Source organism: Drosophila willistoni, chromosome 3R (assembly GCF_018902025.1).
Source record: "Drosophila willistoni isolate 14030-0811.24 chromosome 3R, UCI_dwil_1.1, whole genome shotgun sequence".
Taxonomy (NCBI): domain Eukaryota; kingdom Metazoa; phylum Arthropoda; class Insecta; order Diptera; family Drosophilidae; genus Drosophila; species Drosophila willistoni.
In genome coordinates, this window is record NC_061086.1 from 7,051,014 (window position 1) to 7,061,262 (window position 10,249).

The following is a 10,249-nucleotide window of genomic DNA, read 5'->3' on the forward strand; positions in this document are numbered from 1 at the left end:
ACCACCCAATTACCACAACCACAATGGCAGGGTACGCTTTTAACACACTGTGTAACTGTAGCATGCAATTATATTTAATGATGATGTTTATTGTATAATACACAGAATCCTGCACACCCACTCACACACACCCACTCACACACACACACACACATACAGATCAGAAAGATGTCTGGCAGGCAGAGTTTATTATAACGATGATAATATAATGATTTTTTATACTTGAGTTTATGCGAATTGATTTTGTATTAACTAAATTGAATAATTTATAATGCACCCTGACATGGCAAATTATAAAATGTGTAAATATACATATCATTTAGCACTAGCGACAGCAGCATCATCTGGGTGAGCCAACATAAAATTGAGTCAATCAGGCATTTTGTTTAAGCCTCGACTAAGCCTCACAGCTGTCAAAGGCTCCCCTTTTTTTGTATTTTGTATTTGGCTGCTGCTGACCACTGGATAAAGGGCATTAACACACCACACACCGACATACCCAAAATGACAATGCCTTTAAAGAGCTTACAAATGTCCTTCAGTATTTTTTTCCTTTCTTTTTTTTTTTTTTGAGAAAAGGGTTAAGCGTTTATAGTTAGTTACATCTGTCTAGGTTTTTGAACAAATTCATTGATAATTGATGAATTTAAAAGTTTCAACCGTATATCATTGTTTATCACAAATCCGCTTTAGGATACAGTGAACCGCAAGGCAATTAACGCTCAAACACCACAAATCCTTATTGCAGCATCTTAAAAGCTATCCACTTACATATTAATATGGCTACATGGTGAGTTTTAAGAGTAATATGCGTGAAAACCATAAGTTGTGGTATCGTTTAGTTTTTTCATTACTCTGAATATCGAATAGAAATTTTGTTCAATTAAAATGATTAACTGAAGTTGCGTTTTCTTTTTCTTTTTTTATACATATGATGAGAGAATCATAATGCATATAGCTTAAAGAAATTTACTACACACAAAAACTGTAATCATTTCAAGCAATTTATCAAACATCCTTCGCTTTGTATCTATGCCAATATATATAGAGATATTTTCTAATACCCATAAGAAAGTTTTCCACACAAAAAGCGTTACATATGTTAAGGGCCCAGAAATAAATCCAATTATGTGCTTAATCACTAAGAACTAAGGCAAACAGAAAACAAGTCACCCAAACCAGAACCAAAACCAAGAGAATGGCGACAAAAGAAGAAAATGTTCGTTGACAACGCCTTAGCGATGCGTTGTCGAAGTGACAAGTGCCCACACTCATTCACTCACTCATCTTCATCCACTTCTCAAACTCAAATTCAGATTCCTTTCGAAAGTGCTCTGAAAATGGTGGCAGTGGCGGAGATCGGGCACATGTGCGCAACCCAGCTTGCTTCAACATGTGGCATGGCTTAAGGCGCACGGCCGGACGATTCGCTGAGCCTTTAAGCATTAAATACTTTAACACACAAGCGCTGTTAAAATTTATTCATGGTCGTTTTTAATTCAAACGGGATGGCTGGCGCAGAAAGGGGCCCAGGATGATGGAAGTGAAGGTCTTGACATGCAAATGTTTGCGTGTGTATGTTTGTGTTTGTGGGTGATGGGTTCTCTCATATGATTTTCATGATTTTTTTTTTTCATTTTCTTTCTCTGCGTTATTCCTTTTGCCCCTACTCATTTTTGACGCCTGCCTTTTTTTTTGTGCTGTTGGTACTAGAGCTGATGTTGTTGCTGTTGTTATTGGCACCGTAGTTAAGCATACTTTTGAAAAGCTATTGAATATGTTACCCTCTGATAGGCCTCAGCTACATCAACTGTGGATATTTTAATGGCCATTTTTTACACTCATTTGCCAATGCCATTTTTTACCCTATAATCAACTGCATGGTAACTATGACAATCTACTCAATTTAGGAACACGATATTCGGTAGTACTCCAGAGCTGTGAAATGGAAATCAATCCATGCTTAAGCGGAGGAATTTGAAAGTATATAGCCGAACCATCAGAACAATAACTTTGAAAGACATAAGATAAGTTATGCTAGTTCTAATTACTCTTAAGATATATCTGTGTATTTCAGTTTAAACTAAGACTAAAAGTTTATATCAGTTTTAAATTACTTTTTAATAGCTGTTGATGTTTCAAGCACTGCACTTGTTATTTTATAGAGTATTAAAAGTTTCATTGCAAAGATTATGCCGATTTTTATTTTTTTTTTGCCTGCCCGCTGTGCCATTTCACATGAATTCCATATCGTCCTGAGGGGCAGACCCTGTAGCCCGTTTCTTGTCCGCCAATGCCGACCCTCACCCGTTTTTCGAGTCACTCTCTAGGCTGGGGGGCCTGCTGTGATCCAATCATCGGTTAAATGGCGAGTAAAGTGGTTGAAGGGCAAAAAAATATCAGCAGCATTGGTGGAAGGAGGAGCACTCATGGCTTTCATTAGTAGTGCCAGCACACATACAAACACACTCATACACAGAGAGTCATCACTGTCGACCTTTGGTGCGTTTGTATCAATCGACATTTTGCTGAAAGCGGCAATTTAACACTTTTCACCCCTCCTCCATCCCTTAAAATTCTCATACCCAATATGGTGGGTAGGGTCTTCAAACTCAGAGTCAAAGTGGCGTAAAAGCAAATATTTGAACATTTAATTTTAATTTTCAACTTTTGCCAGAAGGAAGGAGTAATACGGAGGGTGGGGGAAGAGAGAGACCCTAAGGCCCAACACATGCGCAAAATATTTGTCACTCTTATGCCTGGAAGCTGTTGAAGCAACTTTCAACCATCCGCCTTACATTTGTCCGGGTTTCGAGTAAATTACTCTGTCGTCATTTGATTTGCTTAAAGGTTAAGTGACTGTGACATGAGAGTAAAATGCAAGAGAAATTTTCCAAACAGACCGTCAGGGCGTATGCTTAATGTCAAGTGAAGTGTGTTTATGGCCAAGTGTGTGTATATATGTGGGGGGTAGGAGGTGGGTGAAAAATCTAATCGGTAGTTTGCTACACTGAGATTCTGTTTGAGTAATTAAAAGTGTAAGAGTGCAAATAGGAAGTCAAAAAATTGAGAACTTATGCTAATATTTGCCAAATAATTTAGAGAAATCGGAGAAGTAATTTCACTTTGTTAGCTAGAAATTACCTTTGGCATTTTCAATTAGCCAAAATCTACCTTTATGCGAATTCATTTCAATTCTACTCCATTCCTCATACTCTCGAGTCCCTTTCAATTGCTTTCACTTTCAGCTTTTTCCTCTCGAGACGTAAAACTACTTGAGGCAGCCAGTTGCCATTTCCGCATCCGTTTTGCTTTGTTAGCCCCGCATCCTGTTACAGTTCTTTGCCTTTGATTGCATTTATTTGTGTGAGATTTCAGTTTCATTGCACCCATTGCCATTGCCACGGTTCGGTTTGTTTCGGTTTGGTTTTCCAATTCACCTTGCCATCACCATTGTGGCATGTCTTTTGTTCGCTTCTTTCAGGCTGCACTTAAAATGTTTATAAACTTTCCTTGTTGCTTTCCGTCCTTTTTCTCTAAATTTTTATTTACTTTATTCGTTTCCTATATTTTTGCACTTTAACGTGTTGTTCTTCTTTTTCTATGAGTAAAGAATTTTACGTTTCCGGCTTAATATTTCTAAACCGCATTTTAGCATAACTTTTCGAAATGCATTTGAAATAATGGAAGATCGCAACGATTGCAACGATTGAAAAATACAACTAAATGCTTTCTTGTGTTTTGAGCATTTACATTTTAAGTTAATCATCCTCTCAATATCCCCCTTACTTTTTTTCCCTTTTGCATTCCAAAGTTTCTACTTTCTTTTTATCTTTTTCCAGCGCTTATACATGACATATTTAGCATGGCAACGAACCAACAATGACAATGACAGCCCAGGCCAGAACCTCGACCAGGTTCAACAGACTTTCGTGTACGTGTGTGTGTGTGTGTGTATGAGTGCCAATAATTCAGTTGCTTTTATATGTATTTTAGGACATTTTCAACCGTCTCCCTATTTGGCTCTTGTTCCCTTATTGCTTGTGCTTTTGAGCCTTGTATATGTTGGCTTGTTTGCCTGTGGCTTTTGCTTGTTTTTGGTATGGAATTAATTAAAACTTCGCTGTGCTCATTTGTGGCAGAACAAAGCAGAACAACGAAAATAAAATAATCATTTAACAAGCTTTAAAATACAAATAAAAGGGCAAAGAAACATTTTTATTTCCACTTCATTTTATATAGAAAATAATATGGAACCCTTTAAGTTTATTAAATATTCGATTAACAGAATCCTTATTTCAAGGTATGCTCGATTGGGTAAGTAAAACTAACTACATAAAGATATCAGCAAAATATGTCTGAGTTTAAAGAATCTAGAGAATCAAAATTTACCAAATTTATTGCAGATACATTAAGAAAGCAATCCTAATCCAATTGGCCATTGCTTACTTTTAAATTTACTTCATATTACAGGCAAAACAGCTATGGATATTGGCATACAGTATACAAATTGAATCAACCTCAAATGTAGAGAGAGTAATGAAAAGAGTAAATTCTAAATGAGAAATTTGCAATTTTCTTTGAGCTAGAATTCTCATTCGCTGGCATTTTGTGTGATCGACCAACGTTTAATGACAAATACAAAAAAAAAAAAAAGGAAAAGTAGAAAAAGGAATGAGGGTAAAACTACTGAAAACAACCAGGCAAACCCTCATGAGGAGCCCTCATTTCACGTGTCTGCACTCGTGTTTGGGCCCATCGCTAGCAGCTATGGCATTGGCTATGGCATTGCCATTGCCGTCAGTATTCTGATTTTATGCATTTTATTATCTGCCTTAGTCACGTTTCAATTTACGGCCCATTGGCGGTTACAATTTGCAATCACGTTTCGCCTCCTATCCACCCAGTTGCAGACCCATTGAAAGTTTCATCCCCCCTTTGCCAGGGCTTCCCGTCGCCATTGTCTGTGTCCCTCTCACTGTTGCCACACTTTGGAATGACACCTTTATTAGTGTCTGGCAACGACAACGCCAACACCGGTGTAAACTCCTCCAAGTCTGGTTCTGGTCCAAGTGTGTTTATCATATGCCCAAACCACTGCCACTTATATGCTTGGTTAGCTCCATTCTCTGGCTCAAGCGCCGTCTGTCTGGATCTGAGCCTTGTTTTAGTTTTGAATTTATTGCCAGTTTGTAATTTTCTTTACATTTTTTTTTGTTTTTTGCTTTTTTATTCCGTGTGCACTGCGTTCCTTGCCATTTGGCTTTGTCTTAGGTTTTATAACTTATTTTGCCTGGGCAGGTGCAAATGTGCTTCGTCCTGGCTGTGGTACTTGTGCGCTGGTCTCCTCGGTCTTGGTCTTTTTTTCTGCACATCTGCCTTGGCATCATTGTTATGTCTTTTATCTATGACGGTTCATTGTACGTTGTCTGGCTGTGGCACCTACTCGTATCCTTCGAGACCTCTCGCACCTGTAGCATTGGCCACCAATTCCACAACTCCTCCGTATATACTCCGCCTCCGTCTACTCCTTCCGTTATGCTTTTGTCTGGGTCACGTTGCCGCCCTTTGCCCTCTCTTTCTACCAATTGCAATCGTAAATTGTAACTTTTTATTACATAATTTCTGTCATTACCCTCTGGCTGGTGCTTGGCTGAGATGGTGGCTTCGGGTCTGTTGGAGGTTGTGAGAGGGCAGTTGGACTACACCCACGTCTTGTGGCCATATTCGTAATGACTTCAATACATTTCGACTGTCGCCGCCTGAGTGACGTCCGTTGGCCATTTCTGCTCTGCGTGCCGAGCATACATATGACCATGAGAACTTCAACACCAACTCTAATGTCGCTCCTAACCCATCGGCCCTCCAGCTCGTCACCCTCTACTGTTTTTCACAATCTTTTTTTGCCTTTATGAGCCTTTTACTGCCGCAGTCAGTTCATCCGGCTCGGTAATGTTAATTTAAAATGTAATTAGTTTAAGTAATGAACATACTTTTTGGGGCGGTGCCACTTTCTCCATCCTACTCTCTCTGGCTCTATCTTTCTTACAGCGTCTCTGTCTATGGCTACTTGTAGGTAAAGTACCTTTTTTCTTTGACCAATTTCCTTCACATTTTTATTGGTCAGTGTCATTTAGTGGTCATTCCGGAAATGAGGTTACCCTTAAGAAAATGTATCCAATTTCATTCACACTTTAAAATAATTGGTTAGTGCTCATCATTTGTAGACACATTATTGGGAATATATCGATTTTTGGTATTCTTACTTTGACTCTTGGTATTACTTTTTGGAACAACCTTACGGTTACCTACTGAAATTATTTCTTAGAATTTTCCGCCTGCATTTTAAATTAGTTTCTTAGTTCGCCGCGCATAATTTTCACATTTACGACAAAGTTTTATCCCATTTGCCATAATTTTCTTTTTTTTTTTATTCTTCTCTCATTCTCTTTGGCCTCGTTGCCTGCTAATTTCTTTGCCTGCCATCATAAATCAAACAGTCTTTTGATCAGAGCGAATCTGTGCTGGACTCTAATTAGCTGCCGGCTAGCCTTATCCTTTGGCTTGTTAGCTTTGTCAGCTGGGGCTTTAGATATTTTTGCTTCATTAAACCAATTTCCGTGTTGCTGTCAAAACAGCAATTGATTTCCGCGCCAATCGCCAATCGTCGGCCAAGGACTTTGAGGAGCTGCTCTTTACAGTTATCTACCGCTCTTTGGACCTCCCCCTTCCATAACTGTCTTTGATGTGCTGCGCTTTTCACTTTAGTTGAAAACTTCTTGCCCAGGCATTTTCTTCTATTTTTTTGCGGCTGGCCACTTGTGTTTACATTGGCAGCTGCTGACAGTAACGAGTTGTTCTACACACGTCTGCGTCCACATCCACGTCCAAGTCCATGTTCATACCTCCTTCTCCTCCTTCAGCACTGCTCTCATACTGTCCTATGCAGACTCATCGTCCATTGTCCTTTGTCAGCATATCGCCTGTTTGTCTATCAGAAGTTCGATTCAATTCGTAGTCTTGCAAATATTACAGAACAAAAAAAAAAGAGCAAAAAAAATTGATGTCAGAGCTTGGCCTGAGGGCCCACACACAAACTCATACCACACCAATGCTGCTCAAACTGTGGGCCAAGTAATCGATTCTGTTATCGATGATGTTTGCAATAATGCTTACTACTGTCTGATATTCGAAATACAATTCGAACAAGTCCATTAACTGTAGCAAACTGGGATCAGCTGGGGAAGAGTTTAGAACTGGATTATTTTATTCTTAATCTTTAAGCAAAAGAGTTCCTATGACATATAGCCTTGTCTACGTTTTAATCTTAATCGATTGCCTACTTTTAGCTTATTGATTTAAAAACGATTTAAAGAGAAGAGAATTTATTTTGGAGTTTCTTTTTTTAAATATTCAAAGAATCTTAAAAATATATATTCTTTTCAATTCGTTTAGAGTCTATTCGCTTCGTCTTTATTCCATTTTTATGCGCTTGTTTTCTTTTTTTTCTTAGTTTTTTTTTCTAGCTGACTGCTTGGCTTGAAAATTATTTGCATTTTGCCCTGGCTGCCATTTTTCTGTCTCTGCACACAGTAAATATGTATATACATACGTATGTGTATTTGTGTACATGTGTGAGTGTATACCCGGCAATATGATTGAACTGACTTCGTCTTTGGGTTCGACTTGGTGGCATATACACGTGCAGCCAACATGTGTCTGTTTGCCATGTGGAAATTGCAAGACATTTGCGTGCCGAGCAATTTAAATAAATACATTTCAGTTGCTACTGGCAAAAATATCGGTGCACATTCATCGAAGAAGTCGGCAAGGCAAACAAACAAAAGGGCCACGCAAAAATGATGATGATGGGGATGTGCAGCTGACTGCCAGTTTTGCAAGAAGAAGCCAGTTACAGGAATGGGGCCTGCTGCAACATTTCTATGCGCGCAATTATTGTGTTGCACACTTGCCGTGCCATTTACTATAACGGAATGCAATGAGATACCGTTGCACATTGCGTATACGTAACGTTATAATGTTGATTCGCATGCTCAGTCAAGCATGTGTGGACACATACACACATACAGAGACACGTCTATAGACGCATGCATGTTCAATATGGTTTCCTTTTTGGCTCGGTTCAAGCGAGGTTTGGCAGTCATTGAATTCAAAATTGAATGAAACTGATGCTATTTTTCGATTTATTTTTATTTTTGGTTACCGAATTCAATTGGTTTGACTGAAAATTATATATTTGTTGTGCCAAATAGTTCACTCTCCCTGCCTCTCGCTCTCTCTTTCTCTCTCTCTGTTTCACATGCCAGAAGAAACTAATTATGCGCATTAATGATATCAAAATGTGTGAATAAACATTTGAATTATGGCTTAGTACACCCCCAACTAATTGTACGTGCAAAATGTAGAAGGGCGTGGTGGAATGAGGGTTGAAATTCATTTTAGTAATTCATTAAAATTCATAGCTCAATATTCCAAGCACACATGGACAAATTTCAAAACTAATAATAACATAAGCTACATAATTAGGTGCTTGGTCCCTAAACTGAGTAGCTGCTGCATTGGACCCCAATCTATATACACATACATATGTATGTACATATATACACATAGGTATGTGTAACTGCTTGTGTCCATAAGTAGGTTTCTCTGTGTGTCTCACTGTATGTGTGTGTAATTTATTTTACTAATTTACCACATTTCACACCTCTTCAAGTTGATTGCTCACGCAATGAAACTATGCAAAATGAACATGAACCAAAATCTACCGCAAGGATGCCCATCAACACCTCAGTACACTCAAGGGAGAGCTGCTGCCGTCCCATTAATGGACATCGAAATAATCAAAAACTAAATTTGCCAAGTCCTTGGGGTGGCTGGGTTCAAGTGACCAAATCTTCTGCTCGTTGCCTCTGCTCCTTCTTCTTTTTTGCCTTCACTCAAGGCTGATTTGAGTTTTATGTAAGAGGAAACTTCGACATTCATGAATTCATTCATAAATTATGGCTCCCCATGCAGTCATAAAGTGACCAAGAAGCCACCAAATATCGCACGATTGCATATGGGCCACTGGACCAACAAGGCTAAAAGAAGGCACAAATGGGGCGTGTCTTGAGTTTCAGCTTACGCAAGCAACTTGGCAACTTGCAAAATGCAGAATAAAGAAAATATTTTTTATTGATTTTGATAAAAAATAAGCCAAATTTGCTAAAGTTAATGCAATATTTATAGGGTGTTTGTGGTCATCTAAGTGATATATAAGCTTCTTTTTATGGTATGGCTTCCACTATCGAACAAAAAATTTCCAAAGTATTGTATTTATGTATGTGCAGAAAATTTGACATCTTGATGTTTCAAATGTTTGGTCCATCAGCTATTGAGAGGGTTGTTCAACAGTTTTAACCATCTCTTGCAATGCCTATGAAAAAATGGGAATAACCGAGTCTGGTTGATCAATTGCAACTGTTACACAATTTCAATTGTGTCATAAGCTCGACATCCCAAACAATTCCCTATAGACCATGGCCCTTCGCATCGGTGTTCTCCCCCTTCAATTCGAACTTTTACCATGAGATGTCCTGACAAATGAATTGGTTAACGAACAGACAAATCGCTAGATAGCCGTGGGCGTGACCTGAAATAGGAGTCTGATATTGTCATTGACATGGTTGATAGGAGAGCCAAAGCAGGCAGAGGTATAGGCATTGGTAAGGGATGCACCCAACCGGTGGCTAGACTGCAGTTGAATATTGCGTTTTGCATATTGGCAGGCAGCATTTGTACCAGAGATGTGATGTCTAATAAGCAGCCTAAGCAGCAGACTGGTCAACCTATCGAAAGCAAATTGGTAACTGGAACGACAAAAGCCACCAGGAATTGCACGTGCTATTCAGTTCAGTTATTCCCTCTGACTGTAGCTGCATAGGTGTGGGATTGGGTGTGTATGTGTGGGTGTTGGGCGTGGAATCATGCTGGCTTGCTACGCAATTTTTGAGCTAGCAAAAACAAAAGTTTGTGTTCAGAACATTTTGAATGCATTTTGATTGCGGGGACTGTGGTATAAAAGTGACTGCATAACTAAGAAAATTAAGCCAACAACTTGTAGATAAATGATCTGAACAAATTTTATTCCCACACATACATATTTAGGTCTGGAAACAAGCAACGAAGAGTCAAATTGTCTCTAATATATATCTAGACAAGGAGTTTATTTCACATTTTATTTGTAGTA